We start from the raw sequence: 15,765 nt of genomic DNA, 5'->3' as shown, positions 1-15,765 counted from the left end.
TGTTTGGGTAGATACCCAGTAGGGGATACCTGGGTCATATGGTATTTCTACTTTTAGTCTTTTGAGGAATCTCCATACTGTTTTCCATAGTGGCTGCACCAGTTTGCATTCGTCATACAGCAGTGTATGAGGGTTCCCTTTTCTCCACACCCTTTCCAACATTTGTTATTTTTAGTCTTAGTGATTATAGCCATTTTAACAGGTGTGAGGTGGTATCTTAGTGTAGTTTTGATTTGCATTTCCCTGATGATTAGTGATATTGAACAACTTTTCATGTGTTTATTGGCCACCTGTATATCTTCTTTGGAAAAATGTCAGTTCATATCCTCTGCCCATTTTTTTATCAGGCTGTTTGTTTCTTTTGTTGTTCAGTTGTGTGAGTTCCTTATATATTATGGAGATTAACCCCTTGTTGGATATATAATTTATAAATATTTTCTCCCAATTGGTGGGTTGTCTTTTTGTTTTGACCTTAGTTTCTTTTGCCTTGCAGAAGCTCTTTAGTCTGGTGAAGTCCCATTTGTTTATTTTTCATTTGTTTCCCTTGTCTGAGAAGACATGGTATTTGAAAAGATCCTTTTAAGTTCAGTGTCAGAGTGTACTACCTACATTTTCTTCCATGAGTTTTATGGTTTCAGGACTTATCTTCAAGTCTGTGATCCATTTTGAGTTTATTTTCATGTATAGCGTGAGATAATGGTCTACTTTCATTCTTTTGCATGTGGCTGTCCAGTTTTCCCAACACTATTTATTGAAGAGAATATCTCTCCTCCACTGTACGTTCTTGGCACCTTTGTCAAAGATTAGCTGTCCATAGATGTACGGTCTTATTTCTGGGCTTTCAGTCCTGTTCCATTGATCTGTGTGCCTATTTTTGTACCAATACCATGCTGCTTTGATTACTTTGGCTTTGTAGTACATTTTGAAGTCAGGGATTGTGATGCCTCCAGCTTTGTTCTTTTTTCTCAATATTGCTTTAGCAATTTGGGGTCTTTGGTTGCCCCATACGAATTTTAGGATTCTTGGTTCTATTTCCTTGAAGAATGTCATTGGGATTCTTGATTGGGATTGCATTGAATCTGTAGGTTGCTTTGGGTAGTATGGACAGTTTAACTATGTTTATTCTTCCAAAACATGTGCATCTCTTTCCATCTCTTTATGTCATCCTCTATTTCTTTCAATAATGTCTTATAGTTTTCATTGTATACGTCCTTCACCTCCTTGGTTAAATTTATTGCTAGGTACTTTATTCTTTTTGTTGTGATTGTAAATGGAATTATATTGTTGAGTTCTCTTTCTGTAAGTTTGTTATTATAGTATAGAAATGCTACTGATATTTGTAAGTTGATTATGTACCCTGCAACTTTACTGTAGTTGTTAATTATTTCTAATAGTTTTCTGATGGATGCTTTAGGGTTTTCTATATATAAGATCATGTCGTCAGCAAACAGTGAGAGTTTCACTTCCTTACTCCCTATTTGGATTCCTTTTATTCCTTTTTCTTGCCTAATTGCTCTGGCCAAAACTTCTGGTACTATGCTGAATAAGAGTGGTGATAGTGGGCATCCTTGTCTTGTTCCTCTTCTCAGAAGGATGGTGTTCAGTTTTTGCCCATTGAGTATGATGTTGGCTGTGGGTTTGTTACATATGGCTTTTATTATGTTGAGGTAATGTCCTTCTATCCCCATTTTGTTAAGAGTTTTTGTCATAAATGGATGTTGGATCTTGTCAAATGATTTCTCTGCATCTGTTGAGATGATCATGCAGTTTTTATTCCTCATTTTCTTAATGTGGTCTATCACATTGATTGATTTGTGGATTTGAACCATCCCTGTGTCCCTGGTATAAATCCACTTGATCATGATGTATGATCTTTTTGATGTATTGCTGCATTTGGGTTACCAATATTTTGTTGAGGATTTTTGCATTTATGTTCATCAGCAATACGGGCCTGTAGTTTTCCTTTTTTTTTGTCCTTGTCTGACTTTGGTATCGGAGTGATGTTGGCCTCTTCCCTTTAAAATCTTGGAATATTTTAACATCTTGGAATATACTGGTTTTCCCTCTCCTATTCCTCGCCTTTCATACACAGTCTCTGCCCTTCCAGGTCATTAGCTCACTGCTTGGGATGTCCTTGGTCTCTAAACTTCTGCCTGCGCCATTCAATCCTGACTCAGTCCCTTTACTTATGTCTTCCAAGGATTCCAAACATTTTAAATGTTATTTTCCTTTCAGTCAGTTCCAAGATGATGTTTGCCTCTGCTAAGTGTATTTCCTTTCAGCTACTGGAATCTTCTGTTCCGCAGATTGCTCCTTGGTGCATGTCAGAAGTTGCCAAGTTTCTTTTTCTGCATATGATTGTTTTTCAGTTGCTGGAAACTTGACAGAGCTTCCACTCTTTTTCTACATTCTTCTTCCTCAAGTTTTGCCACACACTCCCACGGTACCTCTGCCTTATTGTTTTTTTTCTACCCCATTCACTTCAGAATATCCTCTTGTTCTGAATGCTTAAATCTACCTGAAACTTCCACTGTCTTTTTCCACTGTGGCAACAGTGGCATTTTAATGAACTATGATATGTCATTCTGTGAAAACAAAGGGCTACACATGCTGGAAACTTACACAACTGAGTTTAGTTTTTATTATTTTTTACCTGATCTTCTTCATTTGCTTATTTTAGTCCTCTTTTATAATATCTGTGCTTTAGTGACTCCCAAGAAACTCATGATGAGGATGTGGCTTTACACAATAATCACTGTTTTGCGAACTCTAAGTGTTTATTGGTGTGTGATTGAGGACATGAATAATGTAAGAAATACAGTGCAATGGAAAGATCACAGGGCATGAAGAGGCCAGTCTTTGCTGTTGGTGGTTCTTCTTGTCTTCTTGAATTTGGCTTCTCTATACTCCTCTCATTCTCATCTTTGTTATTTGGAAAATGGAGAATTAATAATGCCTAGTTCCAAAGGTGAGTTTCAAATGAGAGTAAAAGCACACATCTGCTTTACAAATTGGAAATAGCTACACAGCAGGTACAGATTATTGTATTGACTCTCAAAGCACAGAAATGAATGTTTGTCAAGCACATAAAAATTTAAATGAAAATAAATGGAAAATATGACTAGAGTAGTATAAGAATTTCATTTATTCAGTTTTCCATTCAGCATCAAGAGTTTTCCTAAAATATTTAAATCTATGGCTTGTTTTTTATTTAGTAAAAGAAAACTTCTAGGTTGCCCTGTGAATATTGAGTGTGTGGGTAACATACCTGTTTTTGCTGACCCAAATGTCATAATCCCAAAATAATACCTGAGTGGGTGGTTCACAGTTTCTTCCTATGATAGGATGGGTACTCCAGTGTGATTCATAGGGAAAACACAGATGGCGTATGTACACATGCATTAGCATGTATTATCATGGATGAAGTTCCGCCTGGGAATCCTTTGCTTCCTTCTGTGAGCAGCCATTTCGCTCCCACAGGAATGGTGATTTCAAGCTTTTATATCTAGCCACATATCTAATTATATAAGTGATTCATTTATGTTTTAATCTTTAAAAATACCATTTTGCAAACCAACACATAGAATCACTGAATACAATATTAAAAGGGCTTATTGTCCCATTTTATTCCCTTCTGGAAAGTGCTGAATGCCATTTCAAGTCATTAATTAATGAAGACCATTGTATGAACAAAGTATGGAGGATAAAGCTAAATTTTCAGTCCCTTTGAAAACTGAGCTTGAATTATTATCATGATTCCAGTATTTATTCTATTGATTGTGTTGTCTTCTAAAATCGTGGTAACCATCTGTGTGGTCAAGTGTCTTGTATCTTATACATGCAGACTGATATCAGCTGTTTCCCAGGACAGTGTCTTATTCCATATCAGGTGAACAGATTTATCACTTGTGTGTTTACACTTCCCTTTCTAATTTTAGGATTGCCTTCGTTTTTGCCTTAATGCAATTATTCTCCATAAACCTCTCCTCCTGGCACTAGGTTAAATGATAGTGTTTCCCTCTAGATTATTTATATCTTTTGGCTGTTTGTAGCTAGTTACTTTGCCCGTAAACTTGTTGCTCAGCTAAGCTGTACTTGCTTAGTGCTTTAATCTTTCATCATAAATCATTTTTCTCTGCACCTTAATCATTCTTCCATCATGTCTCTGAACTCCTTCCAGCTTCTCTTTACCTTTTGGATAATGAGGTGCCTGGGTCTGAATACCAGGTGCAGCCCCACTAGTCCTGTCTAGGAGGGTCCCATTGCCTCCAGTGCTGCTATGATGCCTTTTTGTTCCCTGAGACACTCGTTAGAAAGATGATGCCTGTCTCTACAGGCAGAGTCAAGCATGACTACATCTCACTCATTCTCCTGTAACTCCCTTCTGGATAACTCTTTTTCCAGAGTGAAAATCTCAGTCTCTCTCTTTCTTTCCCATTTGCTTGCTCTTTAGCTCTCACTATAACTCTCTCTCTGTTCTTTACTGTTTTTGTTTTACTCATCCTGCCTGACTCATGATCTAATTCGTTTATTTATTTCCCTTGTTATCTCTTGATCTAGCCCAACATCTTCCCAGTTTCACAATTTCATACTTGGTGCTAACAGCACTGTCTGCTGTTCTGATTGCATATGCATCCGGCTCTTAATCACATCAACTTCTTTCACACCTCCATGGGAAAATATTGATTTATTCCCTTACATTTATCTAATGTCTTTTCTTTTATTTTTAGTCAAATTGATAGGTAGTTTGCATTATTCTGTTAGGCTGGAAATTTTAATTTTATCACAGTTGCTCAGAGAATTGTGCTATAAATTATTATTAATTTTTAATTTTTCGTTGTTTTTGGTGAGGAAGATTGGCCCTGAGCTAACATCTGTTGCCAGTCATCTTCTTTTTTCTTGAAGAAGATTGTCCCTGAGCTAATATCTGTGCCAGTCTTCCTCTGTTTTGTATGTGGGATGCTACCCCAGCGTGGCTTGATGAGTGATGCATAGGTCCACCCCCAGGATCTGAACCTGTGAACCCTGGGCCCCAAAGCTTAGAGTGCGAACTTAACCACTATGTCACCAGGCTGGACCCTATAAATTATTTTTAATACTATTGTTTGGAATTTAATAAAATAACAGTTCAGTTTTTTATCCATAAATTATATATTTTTGCGAAAGATATGGTAGATATGGTATCTCTGACATAGTTAACAATGCAAATTATGGCTTGTGTTTCTTAAAATACTAGTAAATCCTTCTTTCTTCCTTCACTCCATCCTTTCCTGTCTTTCCTGCTTCCTTCTTCCAGTCATATAATGGTTACTGAAATCCTGCCATCTGCAGGACAGTGTGAAGGAGAGACTACAGCACCTGTATTCTAGACCCTGCTCTACAAGTGATTAATTGTGCAGCTACATCAAATCATTTACATTCTGTCACTTGTGTTCTCATACATAACAAGAGTGGCATTCAAAAATGTGATGAATAACTGAGAATAAGACAGCATTTTATTCACAAATTATAGGAATAGTGAGAGATAAATTCCAAGTAAAGTTTTGGATCAGATTGAGGAAGACCTTGAAAAGTTGTATATAAGGCAACAAAAGGCTCCCCATTGCCTGCCAAATACATTTTATCCAAACAGCTCCAGAGTATGAATGTGACTTGTGTGTGAATGGAGAATTGAAGTAAGAGAGGCTGGAAAAGGAGCTAGGGAAATATTGTAATAGTGCAAGAATTAGGTAATAAAGACAGATAAAGATTAGAGCTTGGAGGAGAATTTGAGTCTGGTGCTGTGGATTGGGGAACCAACTTTAAAACCAGTGGCTGGTCAGAAGTAGTTGGATTGAGTCTTGCCACTTGGAGTGTTTTCATGCTTAATCCAAATTCCTGAGCACCCCACTGTGATTTGCTGAAATGGGATAGTATTTGGAGACGGCGGTGTGGAAGCTGTAATTGTTTCAGTCGCCTCAGTTGATTCCTATGCTTATTGCCCGTTACCAAATTTTCAGCTGCAAGAGCAGTTATTATCAAAATAGGTTGATTTTAGGATCTAGTGTGAGTAGGAAAAGAATGGATAGCCAAAGGGAGTTAATGGACTGAGAGACCGGGATCATGGAGGGAAAAACCAGTAGCTGCAGTGAGGGAGTGATATGGTTAACAAAACAGGTAAACACAATGGACACAGTTAATGGGAACCGGTGAAAGAAGTTAAAAGTAAGGAATTTGTGAGAGGCCTAGAAATTCTGAGCTTTGGCTTTTAGTAGAATAGAAACACTTCTGAGTGATGTTGCAAATCAGTGTACTTTGGGTGACTAAAGTGAAAGTTGAGGACAGAATATTGTTGGGGAAGGGAACTGCACCTCTGGCCAGCAGAAATGTTGTTGTTTTATTTGTTTTGTTTTCCCTAAATAATGCTGATGCATATACAGCTGGAAATTGATGCTTTTCATTTACTTCTAAGTCTTGGAAAAAAAAGATAGAAAAGTAAATGGTAATCATCTAGGAGCACAGTGCGAAAGACCCAGACATTAGAATATTAGAGCGAGCACTTAAAATAATATACATAGGGTTTGGGCAAGGGTCAAATAGTGGAGAAAAGACATCAGTTGTACAGTGAGGAGCTGTTTAGGGATACCACCTTCTTAACTTAATTGTAGAAGCATCTTTTTAGGAACTTAATCTAACATGGAGAATTGAATTTAAAAATCTCTCTGTTAGTATTTTGAAAATAACCAGAATCTTTCATTCAAATTATTTTCATTTATATTATACCAGTATTTTAACATTAACATCAAAATTGTTACCTCGTTTGATGTTAATATAATTTATTTACTGCCACATTGTTAACATTGACTTTCTCTACCCAACTAAGCAAATAATAGTGAATCTTTTTTCTTATAAAATGAAGAAATAGAATCAAAATCTAAATCTTTTTTTTTTTAATCTGACTAAATGGATAGACTTGTGTCAGGGATAGTGAGATTTTCTATATTTCAAAGTGGCATTTATTCCTGAAGCTTGTCAGCTTCTCTGCACAGTGACTTACTGTGTTTATCTTTGTAAAGAGTAAAGTAAACTTAATGCAACCTCACTTCCATTTGGGAACTGTGGTGCCAAGTGTTAATGGCATCATTATTCCAAACAAAATGTGTTAGAACTATTACTTTTTGTGATAGGCTTCTTGTGGGAATTTCCTTGAAGGGTTTGTGGCATATAAGAAATTCACATGGCGTAACTAGTTTCTTTTTACTATCTGTTATGCTAATGATTTTCTTGGTAGACAGGTTGGCCCTTTTTATAAATTAACGTCGACTTATTAATCTTTGCTAGCTATCTTTTTATATGTGTCCTCTATACTAAATGAATATGGATGACATATAGGTGATAGCTTTGGGGAGAAATGTAAACAACACATAAGGGGATGGAGTTTGTTCATAAGTTGGTAACCATCTTAAAAAAATTCAGTATTGCATTAGAATATCATCAAAACCGTAAGTCATAAAGAAAGACTTGTTTTTCTCAAGAGAGAATTGTGGAACTTTGTACTCTTGGAAATCCACTTATGCCTTCATGTTGGTAGAATCAGCTCTAGCTTTCTGTGAAATACATAAAAGTGGAGGCTGCTTTATTATATTAAGAATTACTTATCTTATGGCATAACGTGAAATATAAATATATTAACACCTTATTTTGTCTACATGTAGTATTTCTAAGTTTATGTGAGTGTGTGTGTGTATATATATATGTATTTCTGATATATATCAGAAATAGTTTATGAAAACTCCCAATCTTCAGAAGAAAAATCAAAAGAATTGAATAAATCCAGATAAATTTAGATTTAAAAGCACATCAAGTAAAATAAAGAGAATTGTATAAATGTAATGAATCATATTGTTCATTCCTATTTTTAATAGCTCAGCATTAAATTGTTTTTGATTAAGGTGCCTCAGTTTTTTAATGAGAAATCAAGGACCATTTCCTTGTTGTTCTATGATAGGTAAAAAAGATCACCCTGGTAATATCAGACTCTTTAATAATTTGCTTCTATTGAAAAGCCAAACTGCATTAGAAATATATATCTGAAATAAAATAAAACATTCATATCTGTAAATATGATACACCTAGAAGGTAAATAAGCTATAATTGTTTTATTATACTTTTTAAAATAATAAATCTGTTTCACAGTCACTAAATATATAAATGAATCATTCACAAGATGTCTTTAATATCATCAGTAGGAGCTGGTCGTTGATTACACTATAACTAAAGCTTTGTGTATTCTTGCATGTTACTCCCCTGTTGAAAATATGTTAAGTTTCAGCATGAGTAAGTGTTATTAGGGGTTTAATTTGTATCCATGGAAAAGAAAATAACTAATTGATCCATTAAGGAGGTTAAAACTGAGACCACAGCCTCATAAGCCGTAAGCTCTAATGGACAAATTAACTAGCATCCTAGTGATTTAGCGGACAGTAAGAAGTGTATTTTATCAATTATTAGTATTCTTAGAAACCTATTTTTAAGTTGCAAGAGAAAATAAAAGTATTTATATCATGCTAGAGTGTTTAGGAGTGAAGTGTACTGATATCTTCATTTCACTTGGAAAAACATTTTTTAAAAAAAATTCAGATGGATTGGCAGGATGGATACGTATGTGATAAAGCAAATATAGGAAAATGTTAATTGTAGAATCCAGGTCTGGATGTATGGATGTTTGCTGTACACTTTATCTTTTATGTATATCTGAAAGGTTTCATAATAAAATTTTGGAAAAACATTTGCAACATAAGAAAGACTATTACATCATTTTTGAAAGCAATCGATGTGATAAAACATGAAAGAGAGATGCCAGTGATAACATGACATGATTCCTTATAAGCAGAAAGACAAGCTATGCTATGTTTTAACATGAGAAGTATATTTTTAAGTACATACGAACTTTAGCTAAATTCTATTCAGATTTATGCATTTTTTTGAGAAAGATTTTATTCTTTTCTCTAGATTATATGTTTAAACCTAATTATTTTTTATGGTTGTCTATTATTTAGGGCTAACCTAAAATTAGCACCTTGTGCTGTATTCTTGTCAATGGGCTTATTCAGTTTTATGGTTCTCTCTGGTACGTTTACGAAGTGCACTTTATACTGCACTTCTAGTTCCCTATAAACAAAGAAACAATCTGTACTACTGTATTTCAAATCATTGCCATCCCAACCATTACTTCATTTGCAATAAAAAGCACAATAAACTGGGCAAGTGCATTTCATAAATGTTCATTTCTAGAGTGTTAATAAGTAAATGTCTGGTTAGTCTTGGCATAGAGGAAGTGCCAGAACCCCCACGTGGTGGGATTTCTGTGACGTTTGATGGGAGACCAAGAGTGTACCTCCTTGCCCATTCCCCTCTCTTCTACTAGTCCTTCCAGTTTTTGTCCCATCTTTTTTTAAATAAAATATTTAAGGAGTCTCTAGAAATGTAAATGTTATCAGTCACTATGAGTTATTAATTAATATCTGAACTTTAACTAGTGTATATCCTAGACAGTCCTAAGAAAATGGGTCATAGGGAGAGTGTGGAACTTAGAGATTCCCTTATATCTGCAATATCTGAACATTTCTTGGTTCTGCAGGCACAGGGGAGATAGCATCGATGCCAAGCAGGCAGGAGCAAGCCCTGAGGCACTGTGTGCCAAAAAAGAGGAGCAAGAGAAGGGCTTTGGGCTGAGGTGACAGAAGGAGAGGAGACAGTCTACATGATAGTTTGCCAAGGCTAGCAGTCTTTGGGTAATTTATGTCGATACCACATGCAATATTCTTTATAGATACGATTACTTCAAAAACATGTTGGATTACAGATGATGGTTGGGTCTCTGCTATATGCCTTTACTGATATTTTTCTTTGAAACAAATACAGGGTAAAGTCATTATGATGCCTTGGGTCTTATTAGTCGTATACTTTCCCTAATGTTGTTACTAGGTTAGAAATTACCTGTAAACAGTGACTTAGCTCTCAGAATTAGCAGCCACAGCTTTCCACTAATTGCTCAATATGAACAAGTGCAAGTGTCTTAATTTCTGAGGCTACTTAAATTTGATTTGCATAGGTGCCAGACCAAAAGATTGACAACTATACTAGGGCTTTGTATTCTCTTATTAGTTTTATAGAATAACAAAATTTACCATATGGGCAACAAGCAATTGGTCAGTTTCTTGCCTGAATTCCTATTTATTTTGTTTCCTAAAATATACTTTTTGTGTAGAAATTGTTTTGATAATGGGATTATTAATATATATTGGAAGGCATATTGCTGGTACATAATCTTAGCAATGCTCTTTTATTATTAAATTATTACTAGCTATCGTATTCTCTATTAATGTTCTGCTATTTTACTGTTTGCCAAGCATCATCAATAGCTCTCAGTTTTCTTTTACAATAAGATTGTAATGATTAACCTTTTACACATTTACATAGCCCGAGATCATTTTCATCCTTGCCAACTTGTCTTCTCCACAAATTCGACATAGGTTTACGTTGTCCTCATATGATAAACTACTCTTATTTGGGGAAGAAGAGGAATGTCTTTTGGCTACCAAATCATTTAATTTGTTCATCTGAGATCAAATTTATTTGCAAGTGTTGATATCTCTTTGACTTGCTTATGGTTAACAGTGATGCTTCCACATGCAGCTTTGGCTTAGCCTAATAAACAGTAAGAGGTCAATTGAGTCATTACTTATTGACATATTTCAGTAAAGTTTGTCCAGTATGTGGTTGAAATAATCAAAACCTAAGATCAAAAATCACCCTCTTCGAATAAACAAATATTTTCCTGCAAGTAAGTGTGGGTGTAAAGGAAAACAAAAAAAACAAGGAAGGGATAGAAGTCCCAATAAATGGTTAATAAATCAGAGGGAAGCAGAAAAGTGTACAGTGATGATATTTTCCTGTATTTTGTTATCAGTTGACGAGCAAACATACGATAATCAACATTTAATATAATTAGAAAGTAGAGAAAACCTCTCAGGACATGTAACATGTATGTAAGAAGTTTTCTTTGCAAATTAGTTTCGTGACCTTTTAATTATTTTGATCAAAGTAATTTCAGAAAACTTTTCGTTCTTTTTTGAGAGGATCTAAAATTTGTGAATTTATAATGTGAATTAAAAATCATTTAACATCTTTCAGGAAAAGTCTAATATAAAAGCTTAAGGTGGTCTAGAACCTTTAGTTCAATATGGTGAACTGAATATGAAATATTAATGTACAAAGCATTATACAAGATGCTTTGAGGATGTAAAAAGAATAGTATTCAAATAAACTATAATAACTAAATTAAAAACTGCATGCCTATATGATCATCATAAATATACACAAATCAATTAGGAAGCTCAATTTTAACCAATATTGAAATCTATTCTTGTCTAATATTGACTCTTCTGATGAAGAACTATATACTTTCTAGAAGTGATTTTGAAAATAATCTATTACTCTTTGTTAAGAACATCACATTCCTTTTGTTTGCTTGTATGTTTGCTTTGTTTTGTTTTAACTTGGGATTGGAAAGGATTTCCAGAAATTATTTATATATATGTAAACGTAGAGAAATTTACCTGGTTTTATTGAAAATTTCCAAAGTGAGGAATGGAGGAAGGAAAGAAGACAGACTATGGAGAACCAAAAGAAGGATGAGAAGATGAACAAACTTCATGAATAACTATTTTCTCTATTCAAGTTTTACATAAGGTTTCTCTGGCAATTTCCTTGTTATTTAGCTTTACCTGCCTTTTAGTCTAGTAATATCAGATAACCTTTCTAATTCCGTAGGAATGTGTGTGTGTGTGCATTTCTTTGTTGCAGGTAACAGTGCTATTGAAACATTTATATTGCTTACCGTTTGAAGAAAGTTCAAGATAATACTAAGCTTTTAAATATTACAACTGAGTTAAATTATTTTTAAAACTTTCGGGACATTGTTTTGAAGTATTATTTTGTCTAGCCCACATTTACAATGAAAGGAGTTTATAGGAAACAAAATAACGCCATCACCACAGGGGGACGTCAGAGTGAAGAAAGTCAGTGTTGGACTCTTTTCCAGCAGGGTTTAATTGTAGTTCTACAATAAGGACATTGTTATACCTGGCTTCTACCTACCTGGTAAACTTGGACATGAACTCAGAAAACAGCAACTTAGAAACACTTCAATGACCATAGTCTTGGGCTATAAATCTAGCAAAAGCTGGAACATATGGAAGAGTAAAGGAGACAACGAAACGAAGCTTAAAGATGCAGGTGGTAAATCAGTTAGTGCTGTATATTGTGTATGCAAATTCTCCTTCAGCTAGGATTTGGTGGGTGATCTTACTAGCAGCAATACATTTTTAAATTTTCTAGAAAAGCGTTAGAATGGAAGTTTCCAAAGTTTTTTAGTTCATAGTACCTTAGCAGCTCAGTAATATTTTTATGACACCACTAGGCCAAAAACAAACAAAAAACACGAACTCTGTTTATTGAGTAATTGCAGCCAAATAACTTATCAGTTACTGCCAAACAACTTAATAGGTGTTTATGTCCTGATAACCTAAATTGAAAGAATAAAATAAAACCAATATTTTATTTTCTTTCTTAAATACCACAATTACTTGTTAATGAGTGTGTATTTGTGTTTGCATGTTGGACATTGCAAAACTTCTCAGACCTTGGAAACAGATTGAATGCTGCCAACTTCATTACCTGTTCCACATGGATTTTCAGGAGGTACTGGTTTTTTATCACAACACCTGTGGGAAAACCAACTTCAAACAGCTAAGACACCCTTGAAAGGAATGTTGCACTCTCTAATGTTGAAACTGTGAAATACCTTGACTTGTAGTTTGTATAGTGTCTGACAGATGTTGAATGTTGTGTTTACCCTGACGTTTTAAAATCTCCCACAGCATGCCCGGTGAGTTCACTGCAGTGCCCCAGGGTAACTTAGCACTCAGTTTTGGAATTACAAATTTAAATTATTAGACGCTAATATGAATTGTAAAATGGAGAAGTCAAAAAGCCTCTGCCACAGTAAAAGCGATTGGAAAGGACTGTAAAGCAACTATAAAAGCTCATATCTTATTCTTTAATCTCAGTGTTTTCTGGCTTTCTCAGTCTAGTTATTGCAAATATTTCTCAGGATTCACAGTATAATTTTCTGTGGCTTTGGAAATCGGATGCTAGCATGCACAGTGGTTGTGCATGGTACCCTCATCATTGCTTGAGGCAAGTGTTACTTTTATATTTTTAAGAAAATAATATTATCAGTATCTAGGACACTTTAAATTTTAAATTTTGACATGGTATGTTAGGATTTGGACTGAATGTTGTTCAAAGTTTCGAACTACATTTTTTTCAGTCAGAAGAGCTACGTTATTTAACAATTCATATGAGATGTATTATACTGAGAGGAGAGTTTCTGGATTCTCAAATGTATATCCTAACTGCAAATAAACCCTGGGCTGCTCTAAGTCAGGGAGTTTGAACTAATTTTCCATTTTATCTCATTTTAGCATTTCAGTAACCCCATTAACTACATAAACATTGTTTCCTTTAAAAAAAAAATATCGTATGGAAATGTGTATTTGCTCTCAGCTAAGGAACTCGGAGGATCTTATCTGGATTGGTAGAAGAAATCAAATAAGAGACTTTTTTTTTTTGGTGAGGAAAATTGTCCCTGAGCTAACATCTGTACCAATCTTCTTCTATTTTATGTGGGATGCCGCCACAGCATGGCTTGACGAGCTGTGTTAGGTCTGTGTCCAGGATCCAGGCCTGCAAACTCCAGGCCACCAAAGTGGAGCACGCGATCTTAACCATATGCCATCAGCCCAGCCCCAAGAATTTTTAAACCAGATGATGTTATCCATTTCCTGCGTAATAAACTGAGATCTATCAATGTCTCCAACTGAAGTCTCAGAACAGAAAGTTAAAGCAAGCTATGTTAACGTGAATCATCTAGAATATAAACCAATTTTTAAATGAAAATAAAAACAGAAAATATAATAGCATAGAGCTCTTCTTCGGTACCTCAGGCAGGGCTAATGTTGGTCATTAATGGTGATATCTAATTCTTATCACTGACATTCTTATGATTTTGAATTCAAATTTTGAGTTATTCATTTTTTCCCATCTGCTCATTTTTAATTCTAATTTCCTAATTTGTTGATAAAGTTTCCCTACCTTTAAATAGATTGTGTCATCATAATCTCTGGGTGTGGTAACAAATTAGCTGGCTTTAGTAGCAAGAATCATTTGTTTAATTTTTATTTACTGGTTGAAATCATTATCATCTCCCAGACAGTAGGAGTTTGACAAATGAATCCCAGAACTAATGGTAGGCAGGCTGCGGTGCCTGGGACCTTGTGAATTGTCTCAGCTGAAAGAGTCCTAAAAATCTATAGGGAGATAACAGGCAGTTGGTCACATGAATGAAAGCTGTTTGGAGGTAACAGGAAGAACACTTCACCTGTTATATGTCCAGGACTGACTGGTTATTTCATATCCAATTTAAAGAGCAGAAAGCAATAAATCAGCTGATATTGTGATGTGCAATATCTAGGTAAGTGAACTATTAAGAGAAAGATATAATATGTAACTAATAAGGTACTAGAAGAAAAATAATTTGATTTTTTTCATTTCATGGAATCCTTTCACCTAAATGTCGTAAATATAAGTGTGTGTGTCTATGTATAGGCACATATATTTACGTGTATGCGTGTGTGTTTCCAGATTTTGCATCTAAATTGACTGTGGCATTATATTGTCCATGATTAGTATTGAATTGTTTTCTAGCTAGTAGCAGGTCTAAGTTAGAGACCTATTTACGGATAGTTAGAGACAGAGATGATTAGAAGGATGGACAGAAACTCTGCCCCTGTGCCTGTGACAGTGTGCGAATAATGTTAGCATTGTGGTTTGCAGCAGGATGAACTCTTTCCCTGGAGGAATGAACAGTGTTTTCCTGGTTCACTTACTTCATCCTAATTGCTATACCAAAGTTTCCTCATTTGGACTTTCCATTCCTGAGGCCCTTCCCTTGAATAGTCCATGTTACGTTTGCTATTCCTCAGAGCACACACAAGATTTGCAATAGCCTTTTGTAGCTTACTTCAAAAGTCTGCTGCCATGTTCTCAAAAGTATCTGGAGATTTTGCTGTGCATTTCTTCATAAACGTATGTATTTGTAAACATATGAGAAGACTGGTTCTTGCATCCCACTCCTCCATTTCTTTTATCTATGGTATCTGCCACTATGCTAGACTTTTTCTTTTGAAAATAGGCTAATTTCTTCTTATCAGTACAATGACATCCTATCTTAAATGCAGAATCAAGTAAGGAATTTTAAAATAGCATAATATATATAATGTGATGGTGTATGTGTGTACATATATGTATTACGAAACTATAAAGTACTGCACGAGTATCAGGTAAGTTGAAGTATCCTTTTATACCAACTAGTTTTTCTTTATGTGTATGTGTTTTGAATCTCTCAAAGTTTTATATTTGAGTCATCCAAAATAACTTCTCCTTGCAAATACATTATAATTTTCCCCAATGTAGATCCTTCTTCCTAACAGATTTTTTGTTATTAAACACACTCTATTATCTTGCTGAGTGAGAAGGTTGACTGCTGATAATTTCCTGTGCCTTTCATGGGAGTTCTTTCCTATGAGTTGTATTTTCAGTACTCCGAGTTTCCAGCAAGGTAGCTTTTAAAATGCCAAGTTACTCTAATATTTTCCATAG

At 34.9% G+C, this 15,765-nt stretch overlaps 1 protein-coding gene across 1 annotated transcript in view; it reads left to right on the top strand.

Moving 5' to 3' along the window:
• Positions 1–15,765, top strand: part of SEMA3D (semaphorin 3D) — a 188,277-nt gene that overhangs the window by 20,218 nt on the left and 152,294 nt on the right. The gene's annotated exons all lie outside the window — the stretch shown is intronic.

Source organism: Equus przewalskii, chromosome 4, assembly GCF_037783145.1.
Source record: "Equus przewalskii isolate Varuska chromosome 4, EquPr2, whole genome shotgun sequence".
NCBI classification, from domain to species: Eukaryota; Metazoa; Chordata; class Mammalia; order Perissodactyla; family Equidae; genus Equus; species Equus przewalskii.
The sequence above is the reverse complement of the archived record's forward strand: the minus strand, read 5'-3'. Positions and strand labels throughout refer to the sequence as shown.